At 48.1% G+C, this 21,856-nt stretch overlaps 1 long non-coding RNA gene across 2 annotated transcripts; it reads left to right on the top strand.

Annotated features, from left to right (window-relative positions):
* The first annotated feature begins 10,438 nt into the window (after positions 1–10,438).
* LOC126516015 (uncharacterized) lies at positions 10,439–19,108 on the top strand. Of its 2 annotated transcripts, XR_007595985.1 has the most exons (4): positions 10,439–10,672; positions 11,025–11,085; positions 11,244–12,893; positions 17,395–19,108. It is a non-coding gene; the product is annotated as an uncharacterized lncRNA (long non-coding RNA). The 2 variants fall into 2 exon arrangements; XR_007595986.1 differs by lacking the exon at positions 11,244–12,893.
* The last annotated feature ends 2,748 nt before the right edge of the window (positions 19,109–21,856 follow it).

Here is a 21,856-nt window from a genome sequence, read left to right as displayed (position 1 = left end):
TTGTATAAACTGTGTATGTAAGCCGGGGGGGGGGGGGGGGGGGGGGGGGGGGGGGGGGGGGGGGGGGGGGGGGGGGGGGGGGGGGGGGGGGGGGGGAAGGTGTCGGATCGGATGGGGAATGGGTGGTAGTGCACGCCTTTAATTCTAGCACTTGGGAGGCAGAGGCAGGTGGATCTCTGTTAGTTCAAGGCCAGCCTGGTCTATGAGTTCAGGACAGTCAGGGCTACACAGAGAAGCCCTGTCTTGAAAAACCAAAAATAAATTAAACAAAACAAACAGCAGTATATTTATCTGTTAAATGCGGGAGGGGGGGGGGAGTCAAGTCACATATGAGCTCAAGGAGATTGTGGGAGGTGGAGACAGTAATAGATTGGTAGAGTGTTAGTTAATATGAGGGCTTCTGTTGTTAAAGGGGGGCACCCCAAGGGTTTTCAAGGAAGAAGGCCAGCCCTGAACCACCACTTAGACAGATGGTAGTAACGGCACTGGCCGAGGAGACCTAAGGTTGCTAAGGATGAAGGTACAAAGGCAGGTTTGGAGGGGTCTGGATGCCCTCAGGCAGGAGCAGTTGTGAGGGTCTCTGAGCCTAAGGAATGAGCTTGAGTAGGCTGTGGGGCTCCAGAGGTTCTGTGAAAGGGACACCAGCAGCCTGGCTTGCTAAGACCCTGAAATTGGAGATCCAGATACAAAAATTCCCCGCTAGGCCCAGAAAGAAGAGAAAGTTTTCATTTAGCTTGGGGGTGGGGGAATAGGTGCCCTTGTTTAAAGCGTTGCAGCTTTGGGGTACCCCATGGGAAGAGGAGGCTTGAAGGAAGTCAAGGTATGTGACCTGCGAAGAGGTTACCTGAGCTTTAGAGGGGCTTAGCATCCCTGGGCAGCCGAAAGAGTGGAGAGGATAGAATGTTGTACACACGGCTCATTTGAAGGCGCTTGGAGTGAGGTGGAGACTTCGAAGGTCAGGGCCAGAGCCCAGCTGAAAATATGAGGACCATCTCAAAATCCCTCGGAAAGTCTGTCCATCTTTAGTGGGTAGACATTTGGGTACCGGGGGCTCCCCAGGTCAATGTATAAAGGTCTTGACTAGAAGGGCCCAGATGCCGCCAGAGAGATGTTTAAGAGCTTTTGCCGCAGAGGACCCAGTGTCAGATTTTAGCACCCGCGTAGTGGCTTACAACCCTTGGTAACTCTAGTTGCTGGGGAATTCTGACCTCCTCAGGCACCAGCCATGCAGGTGAAGCACATACATACATGCAAGCGAGGCCCTTGTGCACATAAAACAAAATACAAAATCTTTTAAAAATAATAGCCCAGCGGTGGTGGCGCACGCCTTTAATCCCAACACTCAGGAGGGAGAGGTGGGTTGATCTCTGTGAGTTCGAGGCCAGCCTGCTCTACGAGAGCTAGCTCTGGGACAGGCTCCAAAGCTACAGAGAGACCCTGACTGAAAACAAACAAACAGAGGAGTAGGACGTCTCTAAGTGTCTTCGGGAGGGGTCAGGTCTGGGTGACAGAGTAACAGGAATGACAATAGTGGTGTAGAACTCATCTAGAGTGCCACCTCCCAAGAGAGGAGTTGGGCAACCAGGAGTGGCCGGGAAAAAATGAGGAAAGGAATGCCCAAGCAGTCTGCAGTAACCTACCAATCTGGGTTGCTTAGGGGTGGGTTGCTTAGGGGGGAGGGAACTGATGTTGGGGTGCAGCCAATTCTGGTAAAACTGAATAAGCAGCCCCCCCAATCCAATAAACATGATGCAATCTTACCAGCTATTCACAGGTTACCTAGGGTTCAGATGGAGGCAACGACGCCGATCCCAGTCAGTAGTAATCAATCCCTGATAGCTTGCCAAGCTGGAGTTCAGGCTCAGATCGATTATTGGGACCTGATATAGAAAGAAGCAGGGTTCTGGGCAACTAGAGCTAAATGCAGTCTGGCTTGGGGTGTCTTTTCTCCCAACATGGGGGGCAGGGCAAAGTGGCAGGCACAAACTGGGGCAGGCTCTCAGAGGGGGTAAGAGTCAGTCTCCAATCTTCGAAGCTTCCAATGCCCTCACCCCCAGCTCCCTGTAGGAGCCACCCAAGGTCGGAGGCAATGAGCGACGTCTACAACCAGGGAGTTGGCTGTTCACAGAGTAGGGGTAGTTATGGGGGGATGGGGGCGGGAGGAAGGCATGGAGGGATCCCAGGAGTGGAGGGGTAAGTAGTAAGAGAAAGAGAATTTATGTGTGTCATAGCGGGCACAGTGGCGCACACCTTTAACCTGCCCTTGGGAGGCAGAAGCAGGCAGCTCTCTGCGAGTTCCAGGCCAGCTGGGTCTCCCTAGTGAGCTCCAGATTCAAGGATACAACGGTGAGACCCTGTTTCAAAAAGCAAAACAGAATGTCAGGTGATCATAAGCACCTCTTACGACCAGCTATCCTCAGCTGGTTGCAGGGTGTCGGGAGGAGTCTAGGAGAGCAAGCCTGGATTAATGTAGGTTAGTGTAGTTTTGGGAAGCTATCATTAATTCACCACAATGGAGAAAAACTTCAAGATGGCATGGCCATAGCTGGCAGCAGTGACCCTGGCCTGTCTTCATTGCAAGAATTCTTGCCAGGCATAGTGATTCATTGGGAGGCAGAGGCAGGCAGATCTCTGTAAATTCGAGGCCAGCCTGGTTTACATAGCCAGCTTCAAGCCTGCTGGACTACATAGTGAGACCCTGTCTCAAACAAAGCAAAACCAAAAGAACTGTATCCCTAAGGCATAAGCAACATCTCCTCACTCTTCATAAGATCCCAGTGACAGAGCTGGAAAGTTAACTCAGTGCTTAAGAGCAAGAACTTCTTGTTCTTGCAAAGGACCCAGGTTCGATTCCCAGCACCCACCTCCACACATGCATTTGGTGCATAGACATACATGCGCACAAAACACACATACGCACAAAACAATAAAAGTAAATCTTAAAAAAAAAATTCCAGGGCTGGAGAGATGGCTCAGAGGTTAAAAGAACTGACTGCTGTTCTGAAGGTCCTGAGTTCAATTCCCAGCAACCACATGATGGCTCACGCCCATCTATAATTAGATCTGGTGCCCAGAACTCTATATACATAATAAATAAATTTAAAAAAAATTCCAATGACCAGCCAAAGTATGATTCCACCAAAGGTGGCCTTGGGGGCACCAGGCAGTTTATTAGGCTTACCTCCAGAGCCTGGGTGACCCCAAAGCAGCTGCACTGCGAAGTCTTTGTCCAGCATGGATGATGGCTTCCACGTGGCACTGGGCTTCTTCAGCTAATGCTCCTCAGTTTATATACTCTCCCACGTCCTTAGACAACACCTCTGGGCTATATATAATTAGAGCGTAGTTCTGTGGAAGGAATGGCTGGAATCTCAGGTAAGGGTCCAATGGCCCTCCCCACCCTCTCCTTCTAAAAGGCGATGCAAAGAGTCAGCAGGACCAGCCATGATGGACAGATGAGAACAGGAGTTTGCCTAACAAGCTGAACTTCTGCTAGGCTGATCAACTGTTTGGGACCTTCCAGGTTTGTGGCGAGGTGGGGATGTTGCAGGCCAGAGCTTAATTAAAATTTACCCTGGGCTATCTTTAGCCCTCCTTTTTTTAGACATTCCTTCCCCTGCTCTAAGCCTGATCTAACATTCTTGTGACTATCAGGTGAGACGTTCTTTAAATGTATTAGCTTAGCAGGCCACTACCTTGCTCAACCCAAAAGCTAAGGGTGACCTCAGATAGCATTAGGAGACATTTCCCAGCTTTGCTGTATGTAATCTGCCTCTCCAATGTTTCCACCAACGTAATTGAAAAAAAAATGTATTGCAGCTGGAGAGATGGCTATGCAGTTAAGAGCACTCACCGTCAGGAGGCAGAGGCAGGAGGATCTCTGTGAGTTCGAGGCCAGCATGGTCTACAGAGTGAGTTCCAGGACAGCCAGGGCTACACGGAGAAATGCTGTCTCAGAAAACAAGAATAACAGCAAAAAGAGCATTCACTGTTCTTGCAGAGGAACCAGGTTTGGTTCCCAGAATCCACATGGTGACTCACAACTGCTGTTAACTCCAATCCTGGAGAAATCTGATGTCCTCTTGTGCTGTCTGTGGGCACCAGACACACACTTGGTGCACATGCACACATGCACACAAACACTAAAACACATAAAATAAAAAATCCTTAATGAAAAAAGAAGTGTTTTGATTTATGACTTTCTTTGCTCTGTTCCTATAGAAACTTAATGAAATTGATGTCTCATTGGAAGACAGAATTTTGAGTACCCTAAATCTGTGTGCTCAGGCCCTGGTCATTCATATTTGGCTTCAGAATGAATTACTTCTTATCCCCTTTTAACTGAGCTGTGTCTTTACATCCACATGGGCACAGCTGATCTGGTGGAGATGGAGGCCACTTTGCTGGAAGGACCACGTTCTACAGCTGTGGTTCTCAACCTTCCTAATTCTGCGACCCTTTAATACAGTTCCTCGTGCTGTGGGGACCTTCAATGATATAACTATTTCATTACTATTTCATAACTGTAAGTTTCTTACTGTTATGAATTGTAACATAAATACTTTATGGGAACCCAAAGGGGTCACGACCCCCAGGTTGAGAACCGATGTTCTGCAATGTTCTCTTTCCAATACCTCAGATCACCTTGGTTTCACTGTCTGGTTTGGCCTTTCTTGGGTTACCTCCGGGACACAGAGATACTTCACCTACAGCTCAGGCTTCACTTGACTACATAGAAACTCTTCTGCAAGGTACATGTGACCGTGAAGATGGGTTCTGTAGCTAAAAGGCTCAGGATTAGTGTGGTCTCTGAGCCAGCATAAAAGTTAGCAGGTTGTAAAGTACGTGACAGCTCCCCTAAGGACGAATTCTATTAACTGAGAGCTAAACATAAAGTCTAGGGAGGGAAAGAATGGGGTAGTCATTCTGGGGGAACCAGGCCTAATAGCGCACGCCTTTAATCCCAGCACTCAGAAGGCAGAGGCAGGAGGATCTCTGAGTTCCAGGCCAGCCTGGTCTATGTAGCAAATTCCAGGACAGTTAGAGTTGTTACACAGAGAAGCCCTGTCTCTAAACAAACAAGCATCTTTCTGAAGGATTTGGTTTGGTCTGGCTCTATAGATAGCAAAGGTCACTGGGTCATGAACAGCATCTACTTCCAACTTTCTGGGTGGAAAGCAGGGGTTCTACATCCTTCGGTCCTGCGCACTTAACATTCCTGGTTTCCCTAGCGCTTGTCTGTGTGCCCTCTATACAACAGTATACAGAAGTGAGAACCCTTATTCAAGCCGCTGTGGTCTCAGGAACAAAGCCCTTCTTACAGTGCGTGTGTCTGAATGGATGGCACTTGTGTGCGGGGAACCAAACTTGGGTCTTTTGCAAATTAAGTACTCTTAAGCACTGAGCCATGTCTCCAGACTGAGCACCGGGGCCTCCCCAGCCTCACCTCTGCCTTCCTAGCCTCATGAAGGAAGCAGGCTGGCTCTTCAGAGCCGCGCTGCCCACACCTATTCTTTGTGTGACGTAAACCACAGCCCTTTTCCCTCTGCATGCTCCAGTCTCCCTCTGAAAAATGGGGACATGGCAGCACCTCCTGCAACGGGAATCTGGGGCAACAAAGCAAGATAACCTTTTTTTTTCCCCTAGAACTTTTCACATACTTGGTAAGAACTTGGTGAGCTGTAAGTAGCATCACACCCCACCCCATCCCCATTGCTCCCTATATCTCTACCCCTCCACATCCCCACAACCTGAGTTCCACCTGCTGAAGTTGCAGTTACCTATAGCCAAACCACCGTAGAAAAGGAGACTTCTAGAAACCATAGGCTTGAAACTCAGAGTTGAATAGGCAGAGATAGGGAAAGTGTAAGTTTGAGACCAATTTGAGCCATATAGTGAGATTCTCAGGCTCTCTGTCTGTCTGTCTGTCTGTCTGTCTGTCTGTCTGTCTCTCTCTCTCTCTCTCTCTCTCACACACACACACACACATGCATACACATGAAACAATTCATAAATGTAAATTGCTGTGCCATTTTAAGTAGCATGATGGAATCTTTCACAGTCCCCATCTCTCCATCTCTCCGTCCGTCTTACCTGGGATGTGAGTTGTCTCTTTGCTGAGTGTTTCCATGGTATATATGCTACCTTCCTGTTAAGTCTACTAATAGCCTTCTTTGCAGACTGATTGATACACATAGCATCCATGTCATATACACAATCCTGTTAGCTATCTCACTTATCAAATGGATTGGTTATTACTAACTAGCTCTTACGTTTAAATTAACCCATTTCTATTAATCTGTGTATTGCCCACATGGCCCATGGCTTTACCAGTTCTTTAGCATCTGGCTTCTTGGGCAGTTTGCTGGCTGACATCTCTCGACTCTTCATCTCAGTCCTCAGTTTGGTTGTCCCACCTAACCTTTTCCTGTCTTGCTATAGGCCAAACAGCTTTATTATTAACCAATGAGAGTAATAGATATTCACAGTGTGCAGAAGGATCATCCCACAGCAAACATTTAACTGGGGTGGCTTACATTTTCAGAGGTTTAATGGTTCACCATCATCATCACTGTGCAACATGGTGACGTGCAGACAGACATGGTGCTGGAGAAGTAACAGAGTCCTACATTTTTACTCAAGGCAACAGGAAGTGATCCGCATCACAGGGTATGGCTTGAGCATATATGAGCCCTCAAAACCCACCTCCACAATCACGCACTTCCTCAAACAAGGCCACACCTACTCCAACAAGACCACACCTCCGAATAGTGCCCCTCCCTTTGAGGGACCATTTTCTTCCACACCACCACGCGGGGTGTGGTATGATACTTTGGAGTCTTAGAGAGCAACAAAGGACAAAAGAGGACGTGTTAGTTAAAATACCGAACAACAGCGACAACAAAAGTGAGCAAGGGTTTATCTTGGTTCACAGTTTAAGGGCATACAGCCATTCATGATAGAAATGTCACAGCTGCAGGAGCCATGAGGCCTGGTCCCGTTGCCCATGAGGTCAAGAAGCAAAAAGAGCCGAATGCTGGTGCATGGTTCACTTTCTCCTCCTCATTTAGTCCAGGACTTCAGCCCATGATGCCACTCACGTTCAGTGTGAGCCTTCTTAGAAACTCCCTCACAGAGAAGCAAAGCCTTCTCTCTGGGTGTTTCCAGATTCGTCAAGCTAGCATTCAAGATGGTGTCTACGTAGGAGATGAGGTCAGGAGGTCTCCAGGATGCAGCGACGGTTGCTCTCCCGGAGCCAGGGCTGCCAGGGACCAATTAGTACCGAGGAGCGGAAGTGAGGCTCCAGCCAGGCAGCGCTCCCTGGGAGAGCGGCTACACATTCCAGGAGCCCACACAGCTGGAACCAGGCATCCTCAGGCCCTCTCTACGGAGCAACACCCACACAATTGAGTCATCACCCCCAGCCTTGACAGCTACATCCTCTCAGTCTGCCCAGGCAGGTTCCATGCTGACCCAACATGCGCTACTCTTGCCTTCCCTTATATTATCGTGTAGCCCACAGCTCCCAGGACACTGCAGGAAGGGCAGGTCAAACACAGGGCTTCCAATAGTCCCCAGTGCCTCTCTCCTCCCTAAGCCCAGAACACACACACACACACACACACACACACACACACACACACGCGCGCGCGCGCGCGCACGTGCACACCACACACAAACACACACACATATACACACACCCGGAAGGAATGGGGAAAACCAGCAGCCTGGGAGCCTGGGCCACAGCAGGCCTGATTCTAGCACATTCCCAGATGGTCCTTTTTAAGCTGGGAACTTCCTGTTTTGTTTCCCAGCCACACTTCTTTTTTCTTTGAAATTTGAATCAGGCCTGGTCTGCAAAGGGAGTTCCAGAACAGCCAAAACTGTTACACAGAGAAACCCTGTCTCAAAAAAACAAAACAAAAATTTTTGTCAGGGTCACAATTTATAGCCAAGGCTGGCCTGGAATTCTCTCTGTAACCCAGATCAGCTTGGAATTAGAAGTGGTCCTCCTGCCTCAGCCTCTCCAGTGCTGGAATTACAGGCATTAGCTACCAGGTCTACCAATTCCAGTGTTTCTTTTTTTTTTTTTTTTTTGCTTTTGCGAGACAGGGTTTCTCTGTAGCTTTGGAGCCTGTCCTGGAACTCCCTTTGTAGACCAGGCTGGCCTCGAACTTACAGAGATCCGCCTGTCTTTGCCTCCCGAGTGCTGGAATTACAGGCGTGCGCCACCACTGCCCGGCTAATTCCAGTGTTTCTAAATCATAATTGCCTTTCCCATACAACAACAACAAAATGTTTCACTCTGTTAGGCCACTTTGAAAATGAGGGAAAATTGGAATATTCTTATTTGGACCAAAATTAAAACCAGGGCTGGAATGATGGCTCAGCAGTTCGGAGCATCTTTTGCTCTTGCAGAGGATCTGAATTGGGTTCCCAGCACCCAAGTCCAGCAGTGCACAACTGCATGTAATTCCAGCTCAAGGGCCTACAGCACCCTCCTCTGTCCTCCATGGGTACCTGCACTCACATGACACACATACACACACACACATAATTTTTTTAAAAAATAGGGCATGGTAGCAAACACATAATTCAAATATTCAGCAGACAGAAACTGAATGATCATGAGTTCAAAGCCAGTCTGAGCTTTATAGAGATCCTGTCTCAAAAAAAAAGAAAAGGGGAGGGGGGATAGGGTGTGGCAATGCACACATGTAACTCTAGCACATGGGAGGTGAAGGCAGAAAGTTCAGAATCATCCTCAGCTACATAGTGAGTTCAGAATCAGCCTGGGCTACCTAAGACCCTGCCTCGAAATGAATGAATAAATAAATAAATAAGATAAAAATTGTACTTGAGGGTAATGAGATGGCTCAGTGGGTACAGGAACCCACAAACTGAGAAGAGACCAACTCCTGAACGCTATCCTCTGACCTCCAGTTGAGTGCCAAGTCTCAAGTTCACAGGCACACACACTAAATAAATAAACCATCCCTGATGAACTGCCAGTCCTGGCCCTCTGAATCTGTGTTTCCTAGCGTCTAAATAAAAGCTTTGGAAAAAGATCATCTCCTGCCTAAACATCCCTCACCCTTTACCCCTCTAGCTACAAAATGTTCTGACTTGATTATACTATTTCCGAAAGATTAAGAAAAGCCTTTGCTGTGTAGTTGCACCAGTGCGCGCGCATGCGCATTCATGTGTAGTGGCTCATACTTGCTTTCTCAGCACTTGTGAATCTGAGGCAAGAGGACTGCCTCAAACTATAGGAAAGCCTGGGCTCCACTGAGCCCCTATAGCTGAGATAAACCAGGACAGCCCGGCAAAGCGGTAGATGTCTTTGATCCCCGGAGTTGGGAGGCAGAGACGGCTGGGTCTGTGAGTAGGAGAGGCTGCACAGTAAAACTGTCTCAATAAAAAACAAAAACAAAAGAAAGGGCTTGGAGAGCTGGGTCAGCATTGAGAGCACTGGCTACACCTCCAGATGGCCAGAGTCTGGTTCCCGGCACACACGTGGAGGCTCACACTGGTCTTTTAACTCCAGTTCGAGGGGACCTGGCGCCCTCTTCTGGCCTTAAGGACACTGTGCATGCGGTGACCGACATGCAGGCAGAACACTCGCATTAAATGCATTTTTGAAAAGATTAACAAGGACTGTAACCGGAGCGAGGTGGGTAGCAAGCTTGTCTACCAGGCAGGAAGTCCAAGGTTCTATGCCAGCACCCCAGAAGTGGGAGCAGGGGTGCATGCCTGTAATCCCACACCCAACAGAGACCGAGGCAGGAGGCTATGAAGTGAGTTCCAGGACAACTTGGACTACACGACACTTAGTCAAAAAATAAATAAAATGAATGTTTTTTTAAAGATTAGGATGGGGCTGGAGAGATGGCTCAGTGGTTAAGATTGCTCTTCCAGACAGCCCGGGATTCAATTTCCAGCACCTACATGGCAGCTCACAACTGTAATTCCAGTTCTCCGGGACCTAATACCCACGGCAAAACACAAACACACATAAGAGAAAGAAAAAAAAAGAAAGAATAGAAAAACAAACTAAAGAAAAAGAAGCGGAGTGATGGTGGCGCACGCCTTTAATCCCAGCATTTGGAAAGCAGAGGCAGGTGCATCTCTGTGAGATCGAGGCCAGCCTGATCTATAAGAGTTTCCAGGAAAGGCTCCAAAACTGCAGAGAAACCCTGTCTTTAAAAACCAAAAAGAAAAGGAAAACAAGAAAGTTTTGTGTTCCTCTGGAAACAGACCTGTGAACAAAGCTTGGTGGTCTAATTTCAGGAAATGGCCAAGAAATACAGAAAATGCCACAAAAATCTCCTGCCTCTGGTCTCCTTGACCACAGAGGAAAAGTCCCTCAAAATCCCATACGGGAGGCGACAGCAACCAAAATATTAAACCACTTCTGGTCCCTACCAGCTGGCTGGCCTGGGTTTCTTCCCTTCTAAGCTTGGCCTAGAAACTCATATTTTATTCATGAAAATGGAGGCCCTGGGAGGCCTTGGCATAAACAGGATGTAAATATTTGCGGGCAGTTGAAGGAGCGGTGACATCTGAGCCGGGGCTGTCCAGAACTGGGATGTCTGGGACAACGCTTACTTGGGGACCCGCCTACCTCCACCTCCGCTACAGGTTGAGGTGGAGGACCAGGACCGAGCGGGAGGTACTGGTACTGGTTGGTGTTCAACGTGGAGGCACAGGGAGCTGGAGCTCGGGTTTGCGATTCCAGTGTCCTTGAAGCGAGCCCCGGGATACTGTTGAACCTGCCCTCCTAACCCCGCCTCCCACCCCTCCGGGGCGGGGGCGGGCTCCTCCATTCTCCTTTCCCCCAGCTGATTCAGATTCTCTACTGTCCACGCCCCTCAATAGCTCCCCTAGGTGTACCTAAGGGGGTACGTGTGGGGGAAATGTGTGTGTAGTGGGGGCATTCTAGGCAAGGGAGCTCTACTACAGAACCGTGCCCCTCGCCCCTCCTTTTTTTTTTTTTTTTAACTTTTTTCTTTCTTTTTTCCTAGGTCTCATGTAGTCCAGGCTGCCCCGGAAATACATAAGTACTTCCAAGTGCTGGGATTACAGGTATTGTAATACCTAACAACCCAGTCCGGTGGACCGGCTTTATCCTGAACCTTTGCAGTTCCCCGCAGCGGCTGTGGAAACTCAAGGGTTCCCAGGGTCTCTCCCTGAGCGGGAAGTGATACTTATGGGATCATCATGTCCCCATCTATGTTCCGCAGCTAGCTCCACTCCGCTGATGTTAACTTGGCATGGCTGGGAGCTGCCTGGAGAACACCGGAGTGGCCTGGGACGCGCACAGGAGGCCCTCCCACACCTCTAATCCCAGCAGAGGCAGGGGGATCTCTGAGTTTGATGACAGCCTGGTCTACAAAACAAGTTCCAGGCAGGACAGCCAAGGATTGCAATACAGAGAAACCCCATTTTGAAAAACAAAACAAAACCCAAAAAAAAAAAAAAAGTTTTTTCCCTCTCTGTACCATATCTGAGTCATCTCTCCCTCCGTCTCCTCCAGAGACATTCCCTGGGCACAGTCATTAAGTGGGTCACAAGGTGGCTTTGGGCTTTGGGCACCAGCATCCAAAGAGTGACCACTCAACAGGGACATCATCCCAGCTGTCACTTTGAAAAGAAACTGCCATGTGAGAAATGGGGAATGCTCAAAGAGGAAGCTCATGGTCTGAGCACCCTGGTCTACAGGCCCTGGTAAACCTTCCACCCCCCCCCCCACCACAGTACGCAGGCAGCGGGAGGGAACAGGAAGGGGAGGGTCACCCATAGCCACCCATGGCCCAGACTTCACAGGAAGTTGACCCTATTTTTAGACAGGGTCTCCTGTAACCCAGGCTGAACCCCAACTCCCGATAAGCTTAGGATAGCTTTGAACTTCCGATACTGGGATCACAGTCAGCTCCAAGCCCAGTTGATATCATGAATGCAGTGCTTTGTGCATGCTAGGAGGGCACTGCCAGCTGAGCTACAGCCCCATCTCTATTTTTCATATGATTTTACCCCCTATAGCCCTCTGTGCCTTGGGTTTTGATGCTTAGCTTTGCCGATGTTCTGAGAGAGACTTCCTTTGTAGTCCAGGCTTGCCTAGACTCCACAGGCCTCTTCTGCCTTGGCCTCTATGGTACTACCACCATGCCTACCTTGGTCTCTTCCATTTTGAAGAAGGATTTAATTTTAATTTTTGAGATGGGGGTCTCATGTAATCCTTGATGACCTTGAAGTCACTGTGGAGCTGAGAATGACCGTAAACTCTTGATCCTTCCGTCCCCTAATATTAAGATTACAGGCATATATCACGATGGGTGGGTTTTATGCACCAGTGCTCCAGCCAGGCAGCGGTGGTGCATGCCTTTAATCCCAGCACTCGGGAGGCAGAAGTTGGTGGATTTCTGTGAGTTCAAGGCCAGCCTAGTCTACAGAGTAAGTTCCAGTATAGACTCCAAAGCTACACAGAGAAACCCTGTCTCAAAAAACAAAAACACTTTCAAAATATTTATTTGGTATATATGTGTGTGTAAGAGAGAGAGAGAGAGAGAGAGAGAGAGAGAGAGAGAGAGAGAGAGAGAGAGAACTACAGCAACAATGTGGACGTCTAAGTACAATTGCAGGAGTTGGTTCTCTCTTCCATTGTGTGAGTTCTGGGGACTGAATTCATGTCATCTTTTGGTAGTCAGCACCTTTACCTGCTGAGCCATCTGTCTGGCCCTGTCATTGTTTGGTTTTTTAAAGATTTGTATGTTTTTATCTTATGGGTATGAATCTCTTGCCTGCATATATTATATGTGCACGCCTGGTGCCTGTGGGAGGCAGAAGAGCCAGATTCCCTGGGACGAGAGTTAAAGATGGCTGTGAGCCACCAGGTAGGTGCTAATGAGATCCAGGTCCTCTGCGAGGGCAGCATGGCAGCGTGTGTTCTTACCTGCCTAACCTTCTCTGCAGCCCATTGGGGGTTTTGTTTTGGTTTTGTTTGTTTGTTTGTTTGTTTAGTCTCCCCCGCTTGGCTGCCTGGCCATCAAGCCCTGGGTGATACATGTGCCTCTTCAGAACAGGAGTTAAAGACATGTGCCAATACACCCAGCATTTTTTTTTTATTCCAGCATGTCTCAACCTGTGGATTGAAACCCCTTTGGGGGTCACGTATCTGATATCCCTCATATCACATCTTCCACATATCGGCTATTTTACAATTCATAACAGTAGCAGAATTACAGCTATGGAGTAGCAATGAAACAGTCTTATGGTTGGGGGTCACCCCACCATGAGGAACTGTGTTAAAGGGTCGCAGCATCAGGAAGGTTGAGGACACTGGCTTAGACTATCTTTACTTGTTCTTAGTCAACCTCATGCATGTATACAATGTACCGTGATTATACCTGCCCCCACCCACCGTCTTTCCCTGTGTCCCCACATGTCCCACTCCCCTCTTCATGCCCTCGTGAGCTCTCCTAACTCACTGAGTCTGATTAGTTCTGCCCACTATGCCTGGGTGCGGGGTCATCCACTAGAGTGTGGACAACTAACAGGGGTGATGGTCAGAAGAAAAATGACTCTCGGCTGGTGCAAGGGCTCAGTGGCCAAGAGTGCTTGCTAGCTGCTTTCCCAGAGGACCTGAGTTCAGTTCCCAGCTCCTCTGCCTAGGGGCTTAAAATGGCCAGTGACTCCAGCTTTAGGAGATCTGACGCCCTCTTCTGGCCTCCCTGAGTATCTGCACTCACATGCATGTTCTCTCTCTCTCTCTCTCTCTCTCTCTCTCTCTCTCTCACACACACACACACACACACACACACGCACATAAACAAACAAACAAAAAATAAATAAATAAAATCGAGAAAGAAAGAAAAATTGACTCCCCTTTCCCCAGCTGCCATCATTGCCAACAGCTCTTCTTTTCAGTGTGAGGCCTCATAAACCCTTCCCCCATCTTTTCTGTGTTTTTGTTTGTTTGAGGCAGGGTCTCAGGGTGTAGGCCCAATCCTATGGTACTGGCAGTATTGACCACACCGCTGTGCGTGAACTCAGAGATACAGATGCCTCTCCCTCCAGAGTGTGCTAAAATTACATGTACCACCATGCCCAGCCCAATCTCTTCTTTCTTTGAGACAGGGTTATGTGGCCAAGCAGGACCTCAAACTCAATATGCAGTGGAGGATATATGAGTCCATGCCCCAGCTCCAGCACAGCATAAAACTAGGTGTGACGGTGTGGCGGTGTGCCTGTCTGTCAACCCAACACTCAGGGCAGGGAGGCAGGAGAGTCAGGAACTCAAGGTCAACCTCAGCCACGTAGACACTTCTAGGCCAACTTGAGCTACATAAGAGTCTACTTTTTTTTTCTTAATTAGGGGGTTGAAGGGGCTGGAGAGATGGCTCAGAGGTTAAGAGCACTGGCTGCTCTTCCAGAGGTCCTGAGTTCAATTCCCAGCAACCACATGGTGGCTCTCAGCCATCTGTAACGAGATCTGGCTCCCTCTTCTGGCATGCGGGCATACACGGAGGCAGAATGTTGTATACATAATAAATAAATAAAATCTTAAAAAAAAATTAGGGGGTTGAAGAGATGACTCAATAGTTAAGAGCACTTGCTGCTCTTGCAGATGTCCTGGGTTCATTCCCAGCAACCACATGATGGCTCACATTTGTCTTTAACTCCTGTGCCAGAAAATCCACTGCCCTCTTCTGGTCTCTCCTGGGCACTGGACCGACACGGTACATACACATACATGCAGGCAAATACCTAAATACATAAAACAAAAATTAATGGTGGCATTTAATCCTACCACCCAGGAGGCACATGCAGGAGGATGTCTGTGAGTTAGAAGCCAGCCTGATCTATGTAATGAGCTCCAGACCAGCCAGGGTTATATAGTGAGACAAATAATAATAACAGTAATTCATTATAAATAAATAAAAAGATAAACCTAGGCAGCTTAATGAGACTCTGTCAAGAAATAAAAATCAAGAATGGTGGGGTGGGACTGGAGAAATGTCTCAGCAGTTAAGAGCACTGGCTGCTCTTCCAGAGGACCCAAGTTCAATTCCCAGCAACCACATGGTGGCTCACAACCATCTGTAATTTCAGGTTCTAGGGGACCCAGCATCTTCTTCTGGTTTCCCAAAACAGTGCATGTTTGAAGAGCCTGGACATACATGTAGGCAAAATATGCACATAAAATAAAAACAAAAAGATATACTTAGTGGTAGAGGGCAGGCCTAGCACAAGGTCTGGACCCAAGGCCTGATATCACACACAGAGGAAAGGGTAGAATTGAAAACCAGTTCCTGAACAGAAGTCCTCACGTTTGCAATAACCTTTGAAATGGGCCAGGCAATAATTCTTGGTTAGTGGTCATGCTTGTTTAGCTTTAAGGCCAGCCATGACTGAGTATGTTTGTGTTTTGTTGTTTAGGAAAACACCCCTCTGCTGAGTCCTGCCCCTAGCTCCTCTCTAGGGGAGGCCGGGCAAGTGTTCTACCACAGAACTAAATATCATTAGACTTTTTCACCATGTATTTATTCCATTACATTTATTTATATGTATGTGTGCACACATGCACACACCAAAGCATGGTAGTGGGGTCACTTTTGCTCTTCCACCATGTGGGTCCCTGGGATCAAACTCTAGTCTTCAGGCTTAGTGGCAAGGGCCACCCACTGATCTGTTTTAGTTTTGAGATGGATCTGGCTGAGGTGACCCGGCTAGCTTTGAACTTGCCATCTTCCTGTGTTAGCCCCTCGAGTAGCTGGAACTCCAGCGTGGGTCACCACACCCTTGGCTGTAAGTCCTTTGTATTGTTACACTTTTTGAGCTCAGCCCTCAGCCTGTTCGCTCCATCATGCACCCAGCATGGTCCTCTGAAACATTATCAGTTGTAGTCTAGCTATTCTGTCACAGGATCACTCAGGAGACAGAGGCAGGAGGATCACAATTTTGAAGCCAACTTGGGCTACATAGTAAGACCTACTAGCAAAAAAAAAAAAAAAAAAAAAAAACAAAAAAACAGTAAGGCGCCAAGATTGAAGTCTGGGATCTGGTTTATGCATTTATACCCCGTGCCTAACAAGCTAGGTATGAGGAAAACATTACTTCCTGTAAGAACAGCCTTCTTGGAATGCACACCCTCTGGGCAGCAGAGAAGGTGGTGAGCGTGTGTGCGTCCCTGTGTGCGCACACACATGCCTCGACAGGTCAGGATTCCTTGCCAAAGGCTCACTGTGGATTCTTCAGATAATAAAGCCCACACACAGAGATCTGGGATTAGGGAGTAGACACAAGAAATGTTGGCCTAGGTGTTGGTGGTGTTGGCTCATGGATCCCAGGGTTAGACAAGGATGTGTGATGCCCTGGGTTTAGTGCCCACATGACTTTAGAATGGGCTGGGAGGCTGGAGAGACGGCCCAGTGAGAAGAGGTATGTACCGCTCTTGCAGAGGTCTTGAGTTCTGTTGCCAACACATGCGTCAGCTCACAACCGTTTGCAATTCCAGCTCCACAGGATCCAGTGCCTTTGGCCTCCACTGGCAACTGCATTCATATGCACATACCCTTACACACACACACACACACATACACTCACACACACATAGATACACGCACACACACTCACACATACATGCACATTCACACACACACACTTTAAAGTAATAATAAAATGAATCTTAAGAAAAAGAGAGAGCTGGCGAGCTGGTTCAGGGTTAAGGATACTTGCAGCTTTTGTAGAGGACCCTAGTTCAGTCTCAGACCCTGACTGTCTGTAACTCCGGCAGGATAGGATTTCCTCTTCTGGCATCCGAGGGCACACCCCCACCGCACAGGTGCACGGCCCTCATCAGACCACATGCAGACAAAGACATAAAAATAAATCTTAAAAGGGGTGCTACACACTTGTAATCCCAGCACGTGTGAGCAACAGGCAAAAGGATCCAAAGTTCAAGGCTATCCTAAATTACAGAGCGACTTTGAAGGCAGTCTGGAATTTTAGTCAAATGGTCTCCCCTTGAGCTACACCCCAGCCCCTTGCTGGGGGATTCTAGGCAGGTGCTCTACCACTGAGCCACACCCCAGCCCCTCGCTGGGGGATTCTAGGCAGGTGCTCTACCACTGAGCCACACCCCAGCCCCTCACTGGGGGATTCTAGGCAGGGGCTCTACCACTGAGCCACACCCCAGCCCCTCGCTGGGGGATTCTAGGCAGGCTCTGTAGCTCACAGCCGCTCTCCTCCCTCTGTGACTTTGTTTTTGGGAAGACATGAAGATCTTTCCCTGTCAGTACATGTAGACAGACGAGTTCCAGTTTTTAGTGACTGTGTGTTACGGATATCTCGTTTCTCTACTGATAGATGCTTCTTTCATTTTCTTTTCCTCAGGAGAAAAGTCAACAGACCGAAAATAAAAGTGAAGACACTCAGAGCTCAATGATCAGCCTGCGCAGCACAGGGGCCAACAGACCACCCACAGCTGAGGTTTTAAAGGTCACCCCACATCCTGGGACATAAAATCTGTCCTCTGCCCATCTGGGAAAGTTCTCTCCTTGTTTTCTTATTATTAAAAGAGGAAGCAAGAAGGAAAAGCATAGCCAGGAGTGGTGGCTCAGTCTTTAATCTCAGCACTCCAAAGGCAGGGGCAGGGGGAAGCTGAGTTCAAGTCCAGCCTGGTCTACATAGAGAGTCCAGGTCAGCCTGGTCTACACAGAGAGCCCTGGTCTACATAGAGAGATTCTGTCTCAAGAACAACAGAAAGCAAGGCAAGCAATTCAAAACTGTTAATGTCCAACTAAAGAGTTCAAATGAAAACCTTTGTGCTTACCAGAGGCGATTGGAGGAGAGCGTCTAGACAGGCAGAGGAGTTCTGTAAACGTGCACAAGGCTGAGTTTGCTAACAATAGGGCAAGCCCACTTGGAAATCACCAGCTTCAACGCTACAAAATGCCACCTTGGGGAAAAGGGCTTTTATTTTTTTCTTTTTCTGTGACACTGGTGGTTGAACCCAGGGCTTGTGACTCGAGCCCTGTTATTTCTCTGTGTCTCTCAGGCTGGCCTCCATCACCCAAGAGCTAAGGTGTGTGGTCTCCTGTCGGCTTTTGTTGTTTTACTGAGGCGGAGTCCCCTGTGCAGTCCAAGGCTGGCCTAGAATGTATCATCCTCCTGCCTCCTCAGTGTTAGGATGACAGGTTGTACCACCACGCCTAGCAAGGAAGGATCTTCAGTTTTCATTTTATTTTTCTGCATTTTTGGGATGGGGGTCTCACTATGTATAACTCTGGCTGGCCTTGAACTCACAAAGACCTGGCGCCTCTGCCCCTGAGTGCTGTAACTAAAGGCCTGTGCCACCAAGAAAGTGTGCCAGGAGGTGGTGGTGCTACACACCAAACTCAGGTCCTCTGTCAGAGCAGGGAGAGCTGCCAACCACTGAGCCACTCTCCAGACCTGGAAAATACCTACTTGTTCAGTTTCTATTTGTTTACTTAAAACTTAATTTGTATGTTCTATACACGCATGTGCGCAGGTCCACTCACCTAGGCAGGCTGTTGTGGAAGCCAGAGGCTGATGTGAAGATGTATTTCTCAGTTTCTCTCCACTTCATTTTTTTAATTAAAAAAAAAAATTTATGGGGCTGGGCGGTGGTGGCGCACGCCTTTAATCCCAGGACTTGGGAGGCAGACGTAGGTGGATCTCTATGAGTTCGAGGCCAGCCTGGTCTACAGAGAGTTCCAGGCCATCCTGGTCTACATAAGCTGACCCTCTTTCGAAAAAAGAAACAAAAATTACGAGAGGGGGGTGTGGTGGCTTTGCATTCCAGCATCAAGAGGCAGGACAATTGATCAATGTGAGTTCACGGCCAGCTGGAGCTACACAGTGAGCTCCCGGGCCCAAACTAAAAATTTATCATTATTGGGCTGAAGAGATGGCTCAGTGGTGAAGACAGTAGCTTTCCTTCCCGAGGACCTGAGACCAGGTCCCAGCACCCACACTGGCCAGCTCACAACTGCCTGGAACTCTAGCTACAGTGTCCAATGCTCTCTTCCTGCCTCTGTGGACACCTGCACAGACACGTACATATAAATAAAAGTTCTTTATTTAATATGAGTGTGGGTGTGTGTTTACAAGGGTCTGGTTACCCACAGAGACAGAGGAACTAGTTCCAGGCAGTTGTTGTTGTTGTTTTTCGAGACAGGGTTTCTCTATGTATCCTTGGCTGTCCTGGAACTCGCTCTGTAGACCAGGCTGGTCCCACAGAGATCCGCCTGCCTCTGCTTCCCAAGTCCTGGGATTAAATGTGTGCCAGCACTGCCCGGCTCTTTTTTTATTTTAAATGATTTATTTATTTTTACTTTATGTACATTGGTGTTCAGTCTGCATGTATGTAGGTGTAAGGGTGTCGAATCCCCTGGAGCTGGAGCTACACACAGTTGTTGAACCCGGGTCTTTTGAAAGAGCAACCAGTGCTTTTAACCACTGAGCCATCTCTCCAGCCATAAGCAATATATATTCTTAAGCACTGATCCATCTCTGTATGTAGCACAAATTCTAATTATTCTTAATAATAATTAAGTCAGCTGTCAGGGGCTGAAAGCTGAAGGATCAGAGAAGCAGAGCCACCAGCCACTAGAGTTCTTACCTCTACCAATGCTCAGACCAAAGGGGTGATCCTGTCCTCAGACTGCACGCTGCTTAGACTATTCTGAGCTCCTGTCTCCTCCTGCCTTATAGTCCCCTCTCTGCCCAGTCATCACTCCTGTCTCTATCTCCTTAGTGCTGGGATTAAAGGCATGGGATCCCATGTGCTGGGACCACCTTTGTGTGAGCTGTTTCTCTTTTAGACTGGACAGATTTTGCATAGCCCAGGGTGGCCTTGAACTCACAGAGATCCATCTGCCTCTGTCTCCCAAGTGCTAGGGTTAAAGGTGTGTGCCACCACTGCCTGGCCTCAAGTGCCTTAGCTCATACTCTGATCTTCAGGCAAGCTTTATATGTTAAACAGAAACAAAACATTGCTACATCTGTAGCTCCTCCACCTTATGTTTTGTTTGTCTGAGATGATGTCTCACTGCGCCACCTTGATTGGCTCTGAGCCTGCTACATGGACGAGGCTGACTCTGAGATCACAGAGTTCTACCCTCCCTTGCCACACCTGCCATCCACCTTACTCTTTTGAGAGAGGGTTTCTCACTGAACCTGGAACTCACAAGTTCAGTCACACTGGCTGGCCAAGGAGCCTCATGAATCCTCCTGTCTCTGTCTCCTCAGCATTGGGGTTATTGATGTGTACTACTGTGCTTGGCCTTTACCTGGGATGTGGGAATTCCTGACTCAGGTCTGTGGTTGCGTTGTAAGCACTTGACTCACTGAGCTGTCTTCCAAGACCTTCAGTTTTTAATTTTTTGCTTTTTTGAGACAAGGTTTCTCTGTATAACAATCCTGGCTGTCCTAGAACTTGCTTCATAGACCAGGCTGGCCTCGAACTCAGAGGCCCGCATGCATCTGCCTCCCGAGTGCTGGGAGTAAAGGCATGCGCCACCATGGCCCAGCATAATTTTTCATTTTTTAAAAAATATTTATTTATTTATTTATTTATTTATTTATTTATTTATTTGTTATATATACAATATTCTGTCTACATGTATGCCTGCAGGCCAGAAGAGGGCACCAGACCTCATTACAGATGGTTGTGCACCACCATGTGGTTGCTGGGAATTGAACTCAGGACCTTTGGAAGAGCAGGCAATGCTCTTAACCTCTGAGCCATCTCTCCAGCCCCCAATTTTTCATTTTTTAAATTTACTTAGTGACGTTGTGGCTTGAACCTAGAGCTCTGTGTGTACAGAGACAAGTACTCTGTAGCTTGAGCCCTGAGCCCTTCTGTTGTTTAGACATCTTATTTTGTGCCAGACTGGCCTGGCACTCACCATCTAAATCATTCTGTCCTCTCTGCACCCATCCGCACTGCAGCCTTCTGAGTGAAGAATTCCAGGTGTGGGCCATCACGCCAGCCTCAGGCCTCTACGTGACTTTTATTTTGAAGCAGGGTTTTATGCACTGCATTGACGACCAGTGCCGTGGCACAGGTCTTTAATCTCAGCAATGAGGAGGCTGAGGCAAGAGGACGGCTGAGAGTTCGAGGTCAGCCTGGACCACAGAGCAGACTTTTCTCAGAAACCAAATAAATACATAGGTGAATAAATAAAATATGTAACCTCGGCCCTGAGGAGGCCAGTCTGAACTATAGGACAAGAACCTGTCTAGAAAACGCAAGAGAAAGAAAATACAGGCAATCCTATTCCCCCAAGAGAGGCAGTGCTAAAGAGATGTCTGGCAGGCTGTTAAAGGTTCTAGAGGCTCAACGCTGCAGGGGTGGCGCAGGCCTTTAATCCCAGTACTCAGGAGACAGAGGCAGGCGGGGCTCTGAGAGTCCGAGGCCAGCTGGTCTACTGGAGTACACAGGGAAACCGTGTATCAACAAAACAAAACAAAAAGAGAACTAGAGATTCTTGCAGAGGACCTGGATTTGATTCCCAGGACCTACATGACAACTCAAAAGAGTCTAACTCCAGCTCCAGCGGACCCAACACCCTCCTCTGTACCCATACAAGGCATGCATATAAGTGCATGCAAGCAAAACACTCGCATGTCTGAAATAATACTTTAAAAAGTAATCCTTCCATCAGGAAAGCTGAGGCAGGAGGATGGCCGCTAATCAGAGGTCAGGCTAGGCTGCTGAGCGATAATATTCAGTTTCAAGAAACCAAACAAGTGAAGATAAAACGAAACAAAATGAAGTAGAATACAATTAAATAAAATATGATCAGATGACACAAACGTCCTTTCCTAG

Source organism: Alexandromys fortis, unplaced genomic scaffold, assembly GCF_014885135.2.
Source record: "Alexandromys fortis isolate MF-2015 unplaced genomic scaffold, M_Fortis_MF-2015_v1.1 scaffold_151, whole genome shotgun sequence".
Taxonomy (NCBI): domain Eukaryota; kingdom Metazoa; phylum Chordata; class Mammalia; order Rodentia; family Cricetidae; genus Alexandromys; species Alexandromys fortis.
Note: the sequence above shows the minus strand (reverse complement) of the source record. Positions and strands in the feature narration are given on the sequence as shown.